The 14,117-nt window shown below is 41.2% G+C and overlaps 1 long non-coding RNA gene across 2 annotated transcripts in view; it reads left to right on the forward strand.

Moving 5' to 3' along the window:
* The window catches only part of LOC122904595, a 37,184-nt gene that overhangs the window by 3,386 nt on the left and 19,681 nt on the right, over nucleotides 1–14,117 (forward strand). The gene's annotated exons all lie outside the window — the stretch shown is intronic.

Raw genomic sequence — 14,117 nt, forward strand, 5'->3', positions numbered from 1 at the left:
CACACAATAGGGCTGATAAAGCCCCCTCTTCAAACAATGTCTTGGCAATCACTTTATCAGATGTAATTACATTTTCTAATCTTACAGTGACTTCCTTACAGGTATTGAGGGACTCAGGTTAAGGATCTTCCCAAAGGTTATCTGTTTGGGTTCTGTCCAGTTTAAGGCTGCAGTTCTAAGCTTTATTAAGCATTGTCCTGCTCTACAGGTGGTGTCCCAGCAGAGCAATCCTCTAAACCTGGACAAATTGACCCCCAGTGCTAAGGGCCATCTAATCAACGGCTATCTCTGAACAATGTCATCTATGCACCACCCATGCCCCTCCTTTTTGCTTGCGGAGCCTGTGACTGATTCATCTCAAAGGCATTTGGTGAAATTCGGACTGAGGACCTGGTTCATTTAGTGTGATCACCTGAGCTATTTTCACTTCTGGATTATACATGAGGCTCATAGCTGCTAGACCCAAATATTTCACATACTAGGAAGCTGTCAGTGTGGATGATGTGATTGAGACAAGCAGCATTAAGACCTTTCCTGGTGTGAGATTGTGTTAAAAATAAATAAATAAATAAATAAAAGACCCAAAAAAACCCGCAACAGGTAGATGAGTGGCCCAGATTGGTTAAATGCTTGGTCATCATCCAACACTTCCTAATTGTGAGTTGATTAAAGAGAAGTGCTGGGGGCAGAGGCAGAGGAGGAAATAACATTAAATATCTTTAAGTTACCCAGTTCTTCCTTTTGGTGACTTCCTTTCTTTTTGTGGAAATATTTTTCCTAGTAGTTTTGATGTTATCCAGCTCTGCTCATGCTGCTGCTTAATACTGATGTCATGACAAGCCTCCTACCCTCTCCGTAGACAATAAAGAGACTGCACTATCCTCCACATGTCAACCCACAAGGTGAAAAATCTCGCTCTTTCTCTGTTCAAGTAAGAATGTAGGATATCCATTTGGTTTAATCCTACAAACTTGCAGGCCCATTCTTTGGAAATAGCTGTGGAATACCCTCGTCCCTAACACATTGATTCTCCTCCTTATCCTCTCAGTCCTCATGCTTTACCTCTGCAAGTTATACCAAGTTCAGGAGCAACCGTTAAAATGCAGAACAGCAAAGGAGTCACGATGAAAATGTTCCTCTGTATTTTTGTTGCAAATTTGTCCTTTCAGAAGTGATACACGTTTCTGACATCCAGTTAATTTAAGTACTGTCAGATGAAAATGACAAGATAGGATGAATTAGCACCTGCTCTGATGTGATCAGGGAAGTCATGCCCACTGCAGTTTGGAAGGTTGGTGTCCTGTGAAAACCCAAAAAAAAAAAAACTCACCACGGCTCTGCTGCTAAGCCAGCTCTGAGAATCTTGAGTCACTGGACAGATTCGCAGCTTGAAATTTACATTTTTTAAAATTATTCTAAAAGAGAGAGAGAGCGCATAAGCCAAGGGTCGGGGGCAGAAGGAGAAGCAGCAGCAGATTCCCCACCAAGCAGGGAGCCCACCTCTGCGCTAAATCCCAGGACACTGAGATCATAACATGAGCCAAAGGCAGACACTTAACCCACTGAGCCACCCAGGCACCCCTGAAATTTACCTTTTAATGAGGGAATGGGACCTGTGATGTCACTTCTAGGTCTAAAATGCTAAAATGTTCTGAAGATTGTATTGGTCAAACACAGATAGTCTGTAGTTGCGCAGCGACCTAAGCTTGGACAGGGTGCCTTTTTTTCTTGCGCCATCTTTGACTTATGGAAACTGTTTAGTCTAACATATTCAAAGAGGGAGGTGCCACTAATGCCAAGATGAAGACTGTCCGCAGAAAACTAAATCTGGGGCCCCTGGGTGGCACAGTCAGCTAGACATTCAGTCTCAGTTTCTGCTCTGGTTGTGATCTCAGGGTCCCGGGATTGAGCCAGTGCAGAGTGCTCAAGTTTCTTTCTCTTTCCCTCTGCCCCTTCCCACACCCACTTATGCACTCCGTCTCTCAAATAAATAAATAAATCTTTAAAAAAAGAAGAAAACTAAATCTTAACCACTTTTTCTTTTAAAAGTAGACTTTAGGGGCACCTGGGTGGCTCAATGGGAGGGCCTCTGCCTTCGGCTCAGGTCATGGTCTCAGGGTCCTGGGATCAAGCCCCACATTGGGCTCTCTGCTCAGCAGGGAGCCTGCTTCTCCCTCTCTTTCTGCCTGCCTCTCTGCCTCCTTGTGATCTCTCTCTCTCTGTCAGATAAATAAATAAAATCTTCAAAAAAAAAAAAGGTAGACTTTAATTTTCCACAGAAATTATAAGAAATAGAGCCAAGTGAAAAGAAGTAGAAAACAAAAGAAAGAAACTGGTAATTCCAATAACATTTTTGTGTTTTTTTTCTTCTGGTACTCCTTCTCATGGTGAGTGTATATATGTTCTTTTTTTTTTTTAATTGTGTTATGTTAGTCACCATAAAATACATTATTGGTTTTTGATGCAGTGTTCCAAGATTCGCTGTTTATGTTCAACACGCAGTATTCCATGCAATAGGTGCCCTCCTTAATACCCACCACCAGGCCCACTGATCCCCCCACTTCTCTCCCCCTCTAAAATCCTCAGTTTGTTTCTCAGAGTCCACAGTCTCTCATAGTTCCTCTCCCCCTCCGATCTCCCCCAATTCACTTTTCCCTTCCATCTCCTAATGTCCTCCATGTCATTCCTTATGTTCCACAAGTAAGTGAAACCATATGATAATTGACTTTCTCTGCTTCATGTATTTCACTCAGCCTAATCTCCTCTAGTCCCAGCCATGTTGATGCAAATGTTCTGTATTCATCCTTTCTGATGGCTGAGTGATATTCCATTGGATATATGGACCAACATTTATTGTTTCCTGCTTTGTTAATCTTTGCCATTTTAGGGGCACCTGGGTGGCTCAGGGTCCTGGGATCAAGCCCCGCATCGGGCTCTCTGCTCAGCAGGGACCCTGCTTCTCCCTCTCTCTCTCTCTCTGCCTCTGCCTACTTATGATCTTTGTCTGTCAAATAAATAAATAAAATATTTTTTAAAAAAAATCTTTGCCATTTTAACTAGAGGTGGTATCTCAATGTGGTTTTGATTTGAATTTCCCTGATGGCTAATGATGATGAACATTTTTTCATGTGTCTGTTAGCCATTTGTATGTCTTCATTGGAGAAGTGTCTGCTCATGTCTTCTGCCCATTTTTTTTTTACATGATTATCTGTTTTTTGGGTGTTCAGTTTGAGAAGTTCTTTATAGATCTTGGATATCAGCCCTTTGTCTGTAGTGTCATTTGTAAATATCTTCTCCCATTCCATGGGTTGCCTCTTTGTTTTTTCGACTGTTTCCTTTGCTGTGCAGAGGCTTTTTATCTTGCTGAAGTCCCAAAAAGTTCATTTTCGCTTTTGTTTCCTTTGTCTTTAGAGACATGTCTTGAAAGAAGTTACTGTGGCTGATGTTGCCTATGTTCTCCTTTAGGATTTTGATGGATCCCTGTCTCATGTTGAGTTCTTTCATCCATTTTGAGTTTACCTTTATGTATGGTATAAGAGAATGGTCAAGTTTCACTCTTTTATACATAGCTGTCCAATTTTCCCAGAACAATTTATTGAAAAGACTGCATTTTTTCCATTGGATATTTTTTCCTGCTTTGTCGAAGATTATTTGACCATAGAGTTCAGGGTCTATATCTGGGCTCTCTACTCGGTTCCATTGGTCTATGTGTCTGTTTTTATGCCCCCATGCTGTCTTGGTGATCACAGCTTTGTAATAAAACTTGAAATCAAGCAATGATTGCCCCCAGCTTTGTTTTTCTTTTTCAATAGTTCCTTGGTAATTCAGGGTCTTTTCTGGTTCCATACACATTTTAGGATTATTTGTTCCAGCACTTTGAAAAATGCCACTGTTGTTCAACATAGTACTAGAAGTCCTAGCAACAGCAATCAGACAACAAAAAGAAATAAAATTTATTCAGATTGGCAAAGAAAAAGTCAAACTCTCTTTCTTCGCAGATGGTCTGACACTTTATGTGGAAAATCCAAAAGACTCCACTCCCAAACCACTAGAACTCAATTCAGTAATGTGGCAGGATACAAAATCAATGCACAGAAATCAGTTGATTTCTTATACACTAACATTGAAACTGTAGAAAGGGCAATTAGAGAATCTATTCCATTTACAATAGCCCCCAAAACCGTAAGATACCTTGGAATAAACCTAACCAAAGAGGTAAATGATATATGCTTGAGGAACTACAGAACACTCATGAAAGAAATTGAAGAAGATACAAAAATATGGGAAAAGATTCCATGCTCATGGATCAGAAGAATAAACCTTGTTAAAATGTCTAAGCTCCCCAGAGCAATCTATACTTTCAAGGCCATTCCAATCAAAACACCAGCAGCATTTAACCACTTTTTTAGAGTTACATTTATTAAATTAACATTTGCTACCAAGTACCAGGTAAGTACTTTACAAGGAATTGCTGTGTTACACCTCACACCAGCCTCTGGCTATTATCATATCCATATTTGAAATGAGGAAATTGAAGCACAGATAGGTTGGGAATGAACTTAGGGTCACACATTCGTAAATACCGGAGGTGGGATTGAAATGAATCCTGGCCTCAGGTTCTTTGCTATTATTCATAGTGTCTAAAATTCACAGCAATTTGAATGGCTCTCCTCTGTGAACACCAGGGATTGCATATAGCACTCAGTGTGTTATAAGAGACAGGGGATGGGACTGACCTAAAATTTTCCTTTATTGACATGAACTTGGGTTTTTGTTTAAATTTCCCTTATATGTTTCCAAAGTAAAATCTATTAAGTTCCTGTACAAATCAGAAGAAGACAATGTCAAAGACGCTTGTCGGGGAAGGAGAGTATGAGATATAACTAGATCGTTGAAGGCAATGATCAGTTTCAAGCTGCTTTAATTCACTAACTCTGTATTTATTATACAAGCAGAATGGAGAGATCAAAGCCAATCTGTGTTCCTACATTTGGGGAGTGATCACTGTGATTGGTCAGTTCCTGAGTGCATGTTAACAACCTCTGCCTGTCTCCATTCCTCCCACTCCCAATAGCACCACAGACCCTGAAGACTGAGCACTCTGCCTCTCTGTAATATGTGGTGGGGGTGTGGGGGTTGGGAGGCATTGAGTGTAAGCATACAAGCTGTACAAAGAACATAGAGGACACAGAAGTTCAAGAGTGGAATGGCCTCCAGGCTCTCCAAAGTATCTCATTTTCAATCTTATTTTGTATTAGAGAACATGGTCTGGAATCACAGCCAACCAGAACTAAAAGACAAAGGCCATTTTCCATGAGGGAGGGCCCTTCTCCACCTAATGTCTTATCCTTACAAAATGATGACTTGCTGGCCCTCTAAGTGTGGACTCTCCCTTGAATTTCCCGTTGGCTGCCTTGCCCACAGCTAACACTGAGCTCTCTGATAGCCTCCTCTTGTGAGTAAGCCATGGACAAATTTCCAAAAGAAGTGGGTGGGAGAGGACATTCGGACCAAAGGAGCAAAGGCTAGGAGAGGAGCCAACATGCAAGGAGCTGACAAACACTAAGCAGAGGTTCTCCAAACTAGCTGCTGATCAGATCAGCTAGAGCGCTTAGGGAGGATCCAATGTTCATGTTGCACATTGGATTAATAAATAGGACTGTAGGGTAAGGACACAGACATCTGTGATCTAGTGTGTAGCCATATTTGAGAACCAGTATCCTGGAGGGCAAAGAGTGATCCCAAAGAAAGGCCAGGGGTGAACCTGAGGGCTGGTGCTGGAAAGTAGGTAGAGAAGGTAGTTTGAAGCCTTTCATGAATGTTCTGCTTTTTAATGATGAGAGGAACATGACCAGATGGTGGTGGTGGTGAATAAGGAATGGCAAGACAAGAGTGAAGCAGGAAATATGGTGAAAAGGCTGCTGCCACATTGTCTGGCCAGGCCTAATTCCAGGTACAGTAAGGCTCCAGAGCACAGAGAAGGTGGGGTTGAGATAGTAGAAGTGATATGGGAAGAGTCAGGGAGTAGAGACAGCTACATGATCAAAGGGGATAATGAAGAGTGGCTCATGACTATCCAAAGCAACCTCATCAGCTCCCACTACTGTTTTTAGGATGTGCTAGCTACGACATGCTTACAAGAGCATCTTTTGGGCCCCTGCGCTATGCTGTCATGTGGGCCACAAGGGTCACTTGCTCCCTACACGTGAATAGATAGACTCAAAAGAGCAGGATTTATCATCTCCAGGCCAGTAGGGACCCACATCTACATCTTAGGGCCCTGAACAGGTTCCATCAGTCTCATGGAAGAATCTATCAAGTGACCTTCTTCTCCAAATCAAAAGTTGGAACACACGAGCTTCCCATGAATTTGTATAATGCTTCAAGTAAAAACTCTGAGACATGATTTGGATACCAAAATATTGAAATTTCTAGTTCCTTTTTACTTTTTATATGAATATAAAGTATTTAAAACAGGAGTATCCCAGAAAATCCTAGAGGTTTAATCTCTATAATGATATATTGTATATATTACATACTTAGTAGAAAATCTTGAAGATATTCGCCAAAATTGAGGATATTAGCACAGAAGAGTAACAGGCTTTCTTATTCTTACAAATAAAATCAGAAGTAATACTCAATAGGAAGCCTCCCAACTTAATTCAGCTCTTCTCTGTGCTAACTCTGCCATGTTTTTTTAAATTATTGGCTCAACTTTACAAAGTAAAAATGAGCATAAGTCTTCTAAAGTCTTTCATAACTCAAACCTATGCAAAGTTGTTTCGAGAGAGGAAGGAGGAACCAAAAAATAGAGTTTACAGAAATGACAAAATAAAAAGAAAATCCTTTTATTTATTATGTCTACAGAAAAATAGTAGTTTGAATTATGAAATAAAACTATGAGCAAGACCCTGCCCTACAATTGTGAATTTAAGTATGCATTTAGCATTTAATCTATTTTTAGATTTATTTCAGGATACCAATAAATTGTAGTGTCAAATAAAGACTGCTTGGTCTTTATTTGGTCCCAGGCTGGTAGTGCCCTCTCACTTTCTAGGAGATCCCAGCAGCTCCTCTTTTCTGGCCCTCAGATGTCACTTCTGTTTAATGAGTCATTTTAATAAATAAATGGTTTTTCCATCCTGTTGCCCACTGGAACCACCTGCAGAGATTTTTAAACGTATCATGCCCCTAGAAATTTCCAAAATTGTTAAATTGGAGTCTGGTAAATGGGTCCTTGACCTCAATAGCTTTAAAAGCTCTCCAACTGAGTCCAGTGCATTGCCAGAGTTGAGAATTACTAGAGGAGTGACATGATCTCTATGTTTTCTGTCATAAACTAGGCTCCTGGAGCACCTGGGTGGCTCACTTGGTTAGGCGTCTGACTCTTGATTTTGGCTCAAGTCAAGGAATCATGGGTTGGAGCTCCCCATTGCGCCCCACACTCAGTGTGGAGTCTGCTTGTCCCTCTCTCCCTGCTCCTCCTCCAGCACTCTCTCTCTTTCTCAAATGAAAAAATAAAATTTTTAGGAAAAAAATTAACTAGGTTTCTATTTCATGGGACACTTTTCCCTCAGACTCTCAATTCAAAAAGAAAATTCAGACTAGCACAAGCTTCCTTTTGTTTTCAGCTGTGAGATATACACATGCAAAGACACCACTCATAGAGGTCAAGACCAATATTTTTTTTTTAAGATTTTATTTATTTATTTGAGAGAAAGAGACAGTGAGAGAGAGCATGAGTGAGGAGAAGGTCAGAGGGAGAAGCAGATTCCCCATGGAGCTGGGAGCCCGATGTGGGATTCGATCCTGGGACTCCGGGATCATGACCTGAGCCGAAGGCAGTCGTCCAACCAACTGAGCCACCCAGGCGTCCCAAGACCAATATTTTAAAAGGGGAAATGCTTTCAGACTCTAAGTATGACCCTTAACATCATGATGGCTTGGTTTGTTTTAAAGAGAAATTCTGAATTACTTCTAAAAGGTATCTGGTGTTTTCAGGTGCACTGTAAGGTCTTCAGGTTTGCAAAAAGAAAATGAAAATTGGACAGAGCCTCTGGCCAAGGACAAGCACTGTGCTGTGAGGCCAGCACTCACATGGGAAACTGGCTCTCCTTGGTGGTGGCGGTCTTGCTCCTAACCTTTATGCCAGTGGAGTGAGCAGTTTCTCTAAATACAATAGAACCTCTGCCACTTTGAAGATAAGCTCACACAGGCTGCTTAAAACAATAATTCTGTACTTTCTTTCCTGTTTCTAGATTTATTTTAAGTATTAGTATAAAATGTCAGAGCAGCTGATAGCAGCCAGATCAGTTTGTATAAAACTCAACTGCCTGTTTGTAGTATATTACGGCTATATTTGACACAGGAAAGCACTTAATCATGCATGCTATCAGCACACCACACCCAGCTTTGTGAGGACCCTTGGAGGCTATGAGATTTATCACTGTGAACTTGAACTGGATGGACAGCCCTACTGGATAATGCGGGCTGCTTCTGAGAAGTTAGGGCTAAAAGTGTACCATCCACAACCCAACTGCCAAGAGAAAGGTCAGGAATGTAAAGCCACCTCCCAGGAATGGCCTGAGTGCATCCCACCTATGCCCTGACTTTTATCTCAAGCTCTTGAAATTTTGCTGAGTGTAAATCTGATGACGTTGTAAGAAACTCCCCATGCCCCATTTTGCATTCAAAATAGCTTTTTGTGAGGGCCCTAACTATATTTTTCTCCTCATGCCAACTGGTCAGTGACACTGCTTACGTGGAAGAGGCTAGCACTTGGGGGTGTTTGCCACCCTTGTAGGGGCCGGGTGGCAGTTGTTCCCTCCATTTTCCACATTGAGCTGACCAAGGGGAGACTGTCCGTGGGGAACTCCATCCGGAAGTCTTGGACCTATGTTCTTCCTTTTAAATGTGAAGTGTTTGGGCCATGTGAGCAAGTGTTTGCATTTCACTAGAAGTCAAGAAATCTAGATTCTACTCTTGGAATCAACATTCTGTAGTGAATATGGGACCTTACCCAAGTCATCTCTGACTTTTGTCTCCACCTCTGTAATGGCAATGACTAGGGATATATCTAATGAGGGTGCACTCAGAAGGGGACACACAGCTCAGCAGATTGGAAGAGAATGAATATTGGAATAAAATGAATAAGATGAATATCAAAGTATCATTTTTTCATTAACTATTAATATTATCACATACCTGTTTGGAACTACACTCTGTAACCAGACTGACTGGTCATAGCTCTGCTCTTCCAAGGCACTTACTAAACTTCTCCTAGCCTCATTTACTTCATTTGTAAAATAGCAATGGTAAGATCCACAGATTTTTTTTTTCTCTTCATTATAGACATTTTCAAACATTTTTAAAGATTTTTTAAAAGACTTGTTTATTTAAGAGAGAGAGAGTGTGTGTGTGTGTGTGTGTGTGTGTGTGTGTGAGTGCATGAAGTGGGGAAAGGCAGAGGGAGAGAGAGAATCCCCAAGCAGACTCCCCGTTGAGCACTGAGCCCAATGCAGAGCTCTGTCTCCGGACCCTGAGATCATGACCTGAGCCTAAGTCAAGAGTCAGATGCTTAACCAACTGAACCACCCAGGCACCTCTCAAACATATTTCTAAAAGTAGAGGGAATAGTAGAATGAACTATCAGGTGTACATCACCTGTCCCAAACATTTTTGCCTGAATTCCTTTACACCAAATCCCAGGCATCATGCCATTTTCACCCATTTCTGACTAATTAGGGTATACATTTTCTAATATCGTCACCATGCCATTGTCACAGCTAGCAAAATTAACAGTAATTCTTTGTCGTCTAGTATCTGTCATAGCCAATTCTCCTGATTGTCTCAAAAATGTATTTTATTTTATTTTTTATTTATTTTTTATAAGGATTTTATTTATTTATTTGAGAGAGAGAGAGCAAGCATGAGAGGAGAGAGATCAGCGGGAAAAGCAGACTCCCCGCCGAGCACGGAGTCTGATGTGAGACTCGATCCCAGGACTCCAGGATCGTGACCTGAGCTGAAGGCAGTTGCTTAACCAACTGAGCCACCCAGGCGCCCTCACAAATGTGTTTTTACAGTTGATTTATTCACTCAGAAGGCCAAGAGGTCCAAATGTTGAATGTGGTTACTATGCATCTTAAGCCACTTGGTTTTTGTTTATTTTTAAGATTTTATTTAATTTAGGGGCACCAGATATCTCAATCAGTTAAATGTCTGCCTTCAGGTCAGGTCAAATCTATTTATTTAATTTGTTTGCTAGGGAGAGAGAGAGAGCACAAGCACACATATGCAAGGGGCAGGGCAGAAGGAGAGGGAAAAGAGAAGCAGATTCCCCAATGAGCACAGAGCCCCAAAGTGGGGCATGATCTCACAACTCTCAGATCATGATCTGAACCAAAATCTGGAGTTGGTTGTTCAACCCACTAAGCCACCCACATGCCCCGTAAACCATTTGTATTCTATAATATCAGTTCTCTCTCTCTTTAAATCACAACATTGTTTTGTTGGGGTAGCCATATCATCTATCCTGTGGAGCGCTTCACATTCTGGATTAGATGGACTGCTTCCTTCTTTTTTTTTTTTTTTTTTTTTTTAAAGAAAGTCATCTTTTAAAGATTTTATTTATTTATTTGACAGACAGAGATCACAAGTAGGCAGAGAGGCAGGCAGAGAGAGAGAGGAGGAAGCAGGCTCCCTGATGAGCAGAGAGCCCGATGTGGGGCTCCATCCCAGGACTCTGGGATCATGACCTGAGCCGAAGGCAGAGGCTTTAACCCACTGAGCCACCCAGGTGCCCCGGACTGCTTCCTTCTAGTGGTACTTCACTATTTTCCCCTCCATTTTCCCTGTTTTGTAGGTTCGATGCTAAGGAGTCCATGAATTCATATTTGTAAAACACCTGGTGCTGGTTTGTTAGGACTGCTATAACAGAGTCTCACAAACTGGGTAGATTAAACAAAGAAATTATCCTATCATATCACAGTTCTGGATGTCAGAAGTTCATCATCGAAGTGCAGGCAGGGTAGGTTTCTTCTGAGGACCAAGAAGGAAGGACCTGCTCCTCTCTTTGTCATGTAGATGGTCATCCTCTCCAGTGTCTTCACAGCCTTTTCCAATACTTGTGTCTACTTCTTTTTTTTTTTTTTTTTTTTTTTTTTTTTTTTTGACAGAGAGAGATCACAAGTAGGCAGAGAGGCAGGCAGAGCGAGAGAGAGGAGGAAGCAGGCTCCCTGCCAAGCAGAGAGCCCGATGCGGGACTCAATCCCAGGACCCTGAGATCATGACCTGAGCCGAAGGCAGCGGCTTAACCCACTGAGCCACCCAGGCGCCCACTTGTGTCTACTTCTATGTCCAGTTTTCCCCTTCTGCAAAGACACCAGTCATATAGAGCATATGGTCATAAAGAACTAACCTAATGACTTCAACTTAACTAATCACATCAACGATGACCCCATTTCCAAGTAAGTTCACATTCTGAGACATTGAGGGCTTAAACTTCAACAAACAAATTTTGTGGGGACACAGTTCAACCCATAATAGCACAAAACCTGGCACACTGTAAAATTTCTATAAATGTTAACTAAGTTATCAATAATTCCAGGCTTAACATGTTATATCATTACTCACTTAGGAGTTAAGTGAGTTAATGCATGTAAAATACTAAACACAACACTAAGTAAAATTTCTATAAATATTAGCTATGTAATAGTAAAATTTCTATAAATAGCAAAATTTATATAGTAAAATTTCTATAAATATTAGCTATGAAATTGTAACTTGTTACCATACTAAATAATTAGCAATTGTTAAATACTAATTGATACACTTGTTAGAATGTTACTTATTTAGTAGTTTGTTAAATACCAATTTAAATTCATTAGACTCAGGGGGGCCTAGGTGGCTCAGTCATGAAGCGTCTGCTTTCGGCTCAGGTCATGATCCCAGGGACCTGAGATCAGGTCCCACATCGGGCTCTCTGCACAGCAGGGAGCCTACTTCTCTCTCCCATTCTCCCTGCTTGTATTCCCTCTCTTGCTGATGTGAGACTCGATCCCTCGATTTTTCTCTGTCAAAAAAATAAATAAAATCTAAATAAATAAATAAATAAATTCATAAGACTTAGTCAGAATGAGCCACAAGCCAAATAAATTTTAACAGGTAGAGGGATAGAAACTGGGAGGCCTAGAAGAAAAGAGGCCCTAGTGGACATCTGACCAGCTCCCAGCTCACCTCAGGGAAGGTCAAGTCCTAGCTTTCCTACATTACCAGCTACACAACTCTAGGAAAGTCCCTTCTTCAGACTAAGTTTTCCTTTTCTCTAAAATGATCAAACATGAGATATTCTCCAAACCCCTTTTCATTTCTAAAATTTTTGGTTTGGGACACCTGGATGGTTAAGAAACTGACTCTTGGTTTAGGCTCAGGTAATGATCTCAGGATTATGGGATCAAACCCTGAGCTGGGCTCCATGCTCGGTGCAGAGTCTGCTTAAGACTCTTTCCCTCTGCCTCTGCCCCTCATCCCTCTCTAAAATAAATTTTTAAATCTTAAAAAAATAAAATTCTAGGTTCTATAAGGAAAGGATGATGAAAAGCATAGCAGACAACTGCCACTTATAATAGCAAGAAAGTTATCTTACAATATTAGTGGTATCAGAAAATTTTGCTAATTATAATACAGTAAATCATTCTTAAAACACACTAGAAAAAATTATTTTAGCAAAAGTAGTCAAGTTGACAGGTGTTCATCTTTTTTATACCTCTATTTTTTTCACTTTGGTTTCTACCTAGTTGTTTGTTGTGGTTCTTTGTTTGTTTGTTTTTCCTATTTCATGGACCATTTGTATTTGAAAATTTTTGGCTAACAGTGTTGTTTGTCGTTATTCTTTCCTGGTTTTTAAGCCTCTAACCAGGTATTTTCTTTGTCTTCCTTTCTTTTTTTTTTTTTTTTAAGATTTATTTATTTATTTATTTATTTGACAGAGATCACAAGTAGGCAGAGAGGCAGGCAGAGAGAGAGGAGGAAGCAGGCTCCCCACTGAGCAGAGAGCCTGATGTGGGGCTCGATCCCAGGACCCTGGGGTCATGATCTGAGCCAAAGACAGAGGCTTAACCCACTGAGCCACCCAGGCGCCCCTTCTTTGTCTTTCTTTACCACTTTTTTAATTACTAAGCTCTCTTCCCTGACCTTGTTATTCCTCTCCCTTATACATTTTTTTCCTCTTATTCATTTCTTTCTTCTCTCATTGGGATGAAAAAGCCAAAGTTCTTTTGTTCTAAAGATGGAATCAGTTACAGCATTACAGTTACAGCATTCCAATGAAACCTCATGCTGAAAATTCTCTGCTTACCTTTGTCAGACTAGAGTAGTAACAGCAAGTTGCATGGCTAGAGAGGAAAACGCAAGAGCTCAGCATGGAACCAGAGCTTTTCAGACCTTTACATGTGCCCAAATCTTCTGACTCACATCCAACAGAAAGGCTCTCATTGCCTGCTGCAACATTTCTTCTCTGGGGTCAACTCTACTAGGAAGTTCATCAAACAGGTGTATTAACTGCCCAACAGCCCATTGGGAAGACGCGTGGATGGGTGTGATGAATTAGGAGCAGATCCTGCTGTTGGGGGTGGGAGAAAACACAGCTTTTCATGATGCTGAGCATTTTCAGAAGAGTGATAATACCCTATCAGATCATCAGAAATGTTTGCTAATTGAGAAGAAAGCCTCAAGTCTCCTGATGTTTCTTAACATCTTTACATTTTCATTGCCATAATGAGAAGGGCTGAGAGAGCAGCTGCAGGGAGACAGGGAGAGGGAGGGGGGAGTGAGTTTCCAGCAGTAGGAAGAGCAGAGCCGCCCCGACCAGGAGACCCATGTAGGGCACTGGGGATATCAGGCAATTGCTCTGGCACCTTTGTCTCCTTTCCCATCCATCCCCCAGGAAGGCTTTTGACCTTGATTTAGCTTCCCAAGTAGACTTCCTTCCTGAAAAAACACAGCCCCCATTAGAAAAAATTACATGGCCCTTCTGTCTCAGGCCAATTTCATTTGCTTGGACAGTGTAATCCAGTGTTTTCCTAAAACCTGATTACCTTGATTAAACTGAAAAACCA

Source organism: Neovison vison, chromosome 4 (assembly GCF_020171115.1).
Source record: "Neovison vison isolate M4711 chromosome 4, ASM_NN_V1, whole genome shotgun sequence".
Taxonomy (NCBI): Eukaryota; Metazoa; Chordata; class Mammalia; order Carnivora; family Mustelidae; genus Neogale; species Neogale vison.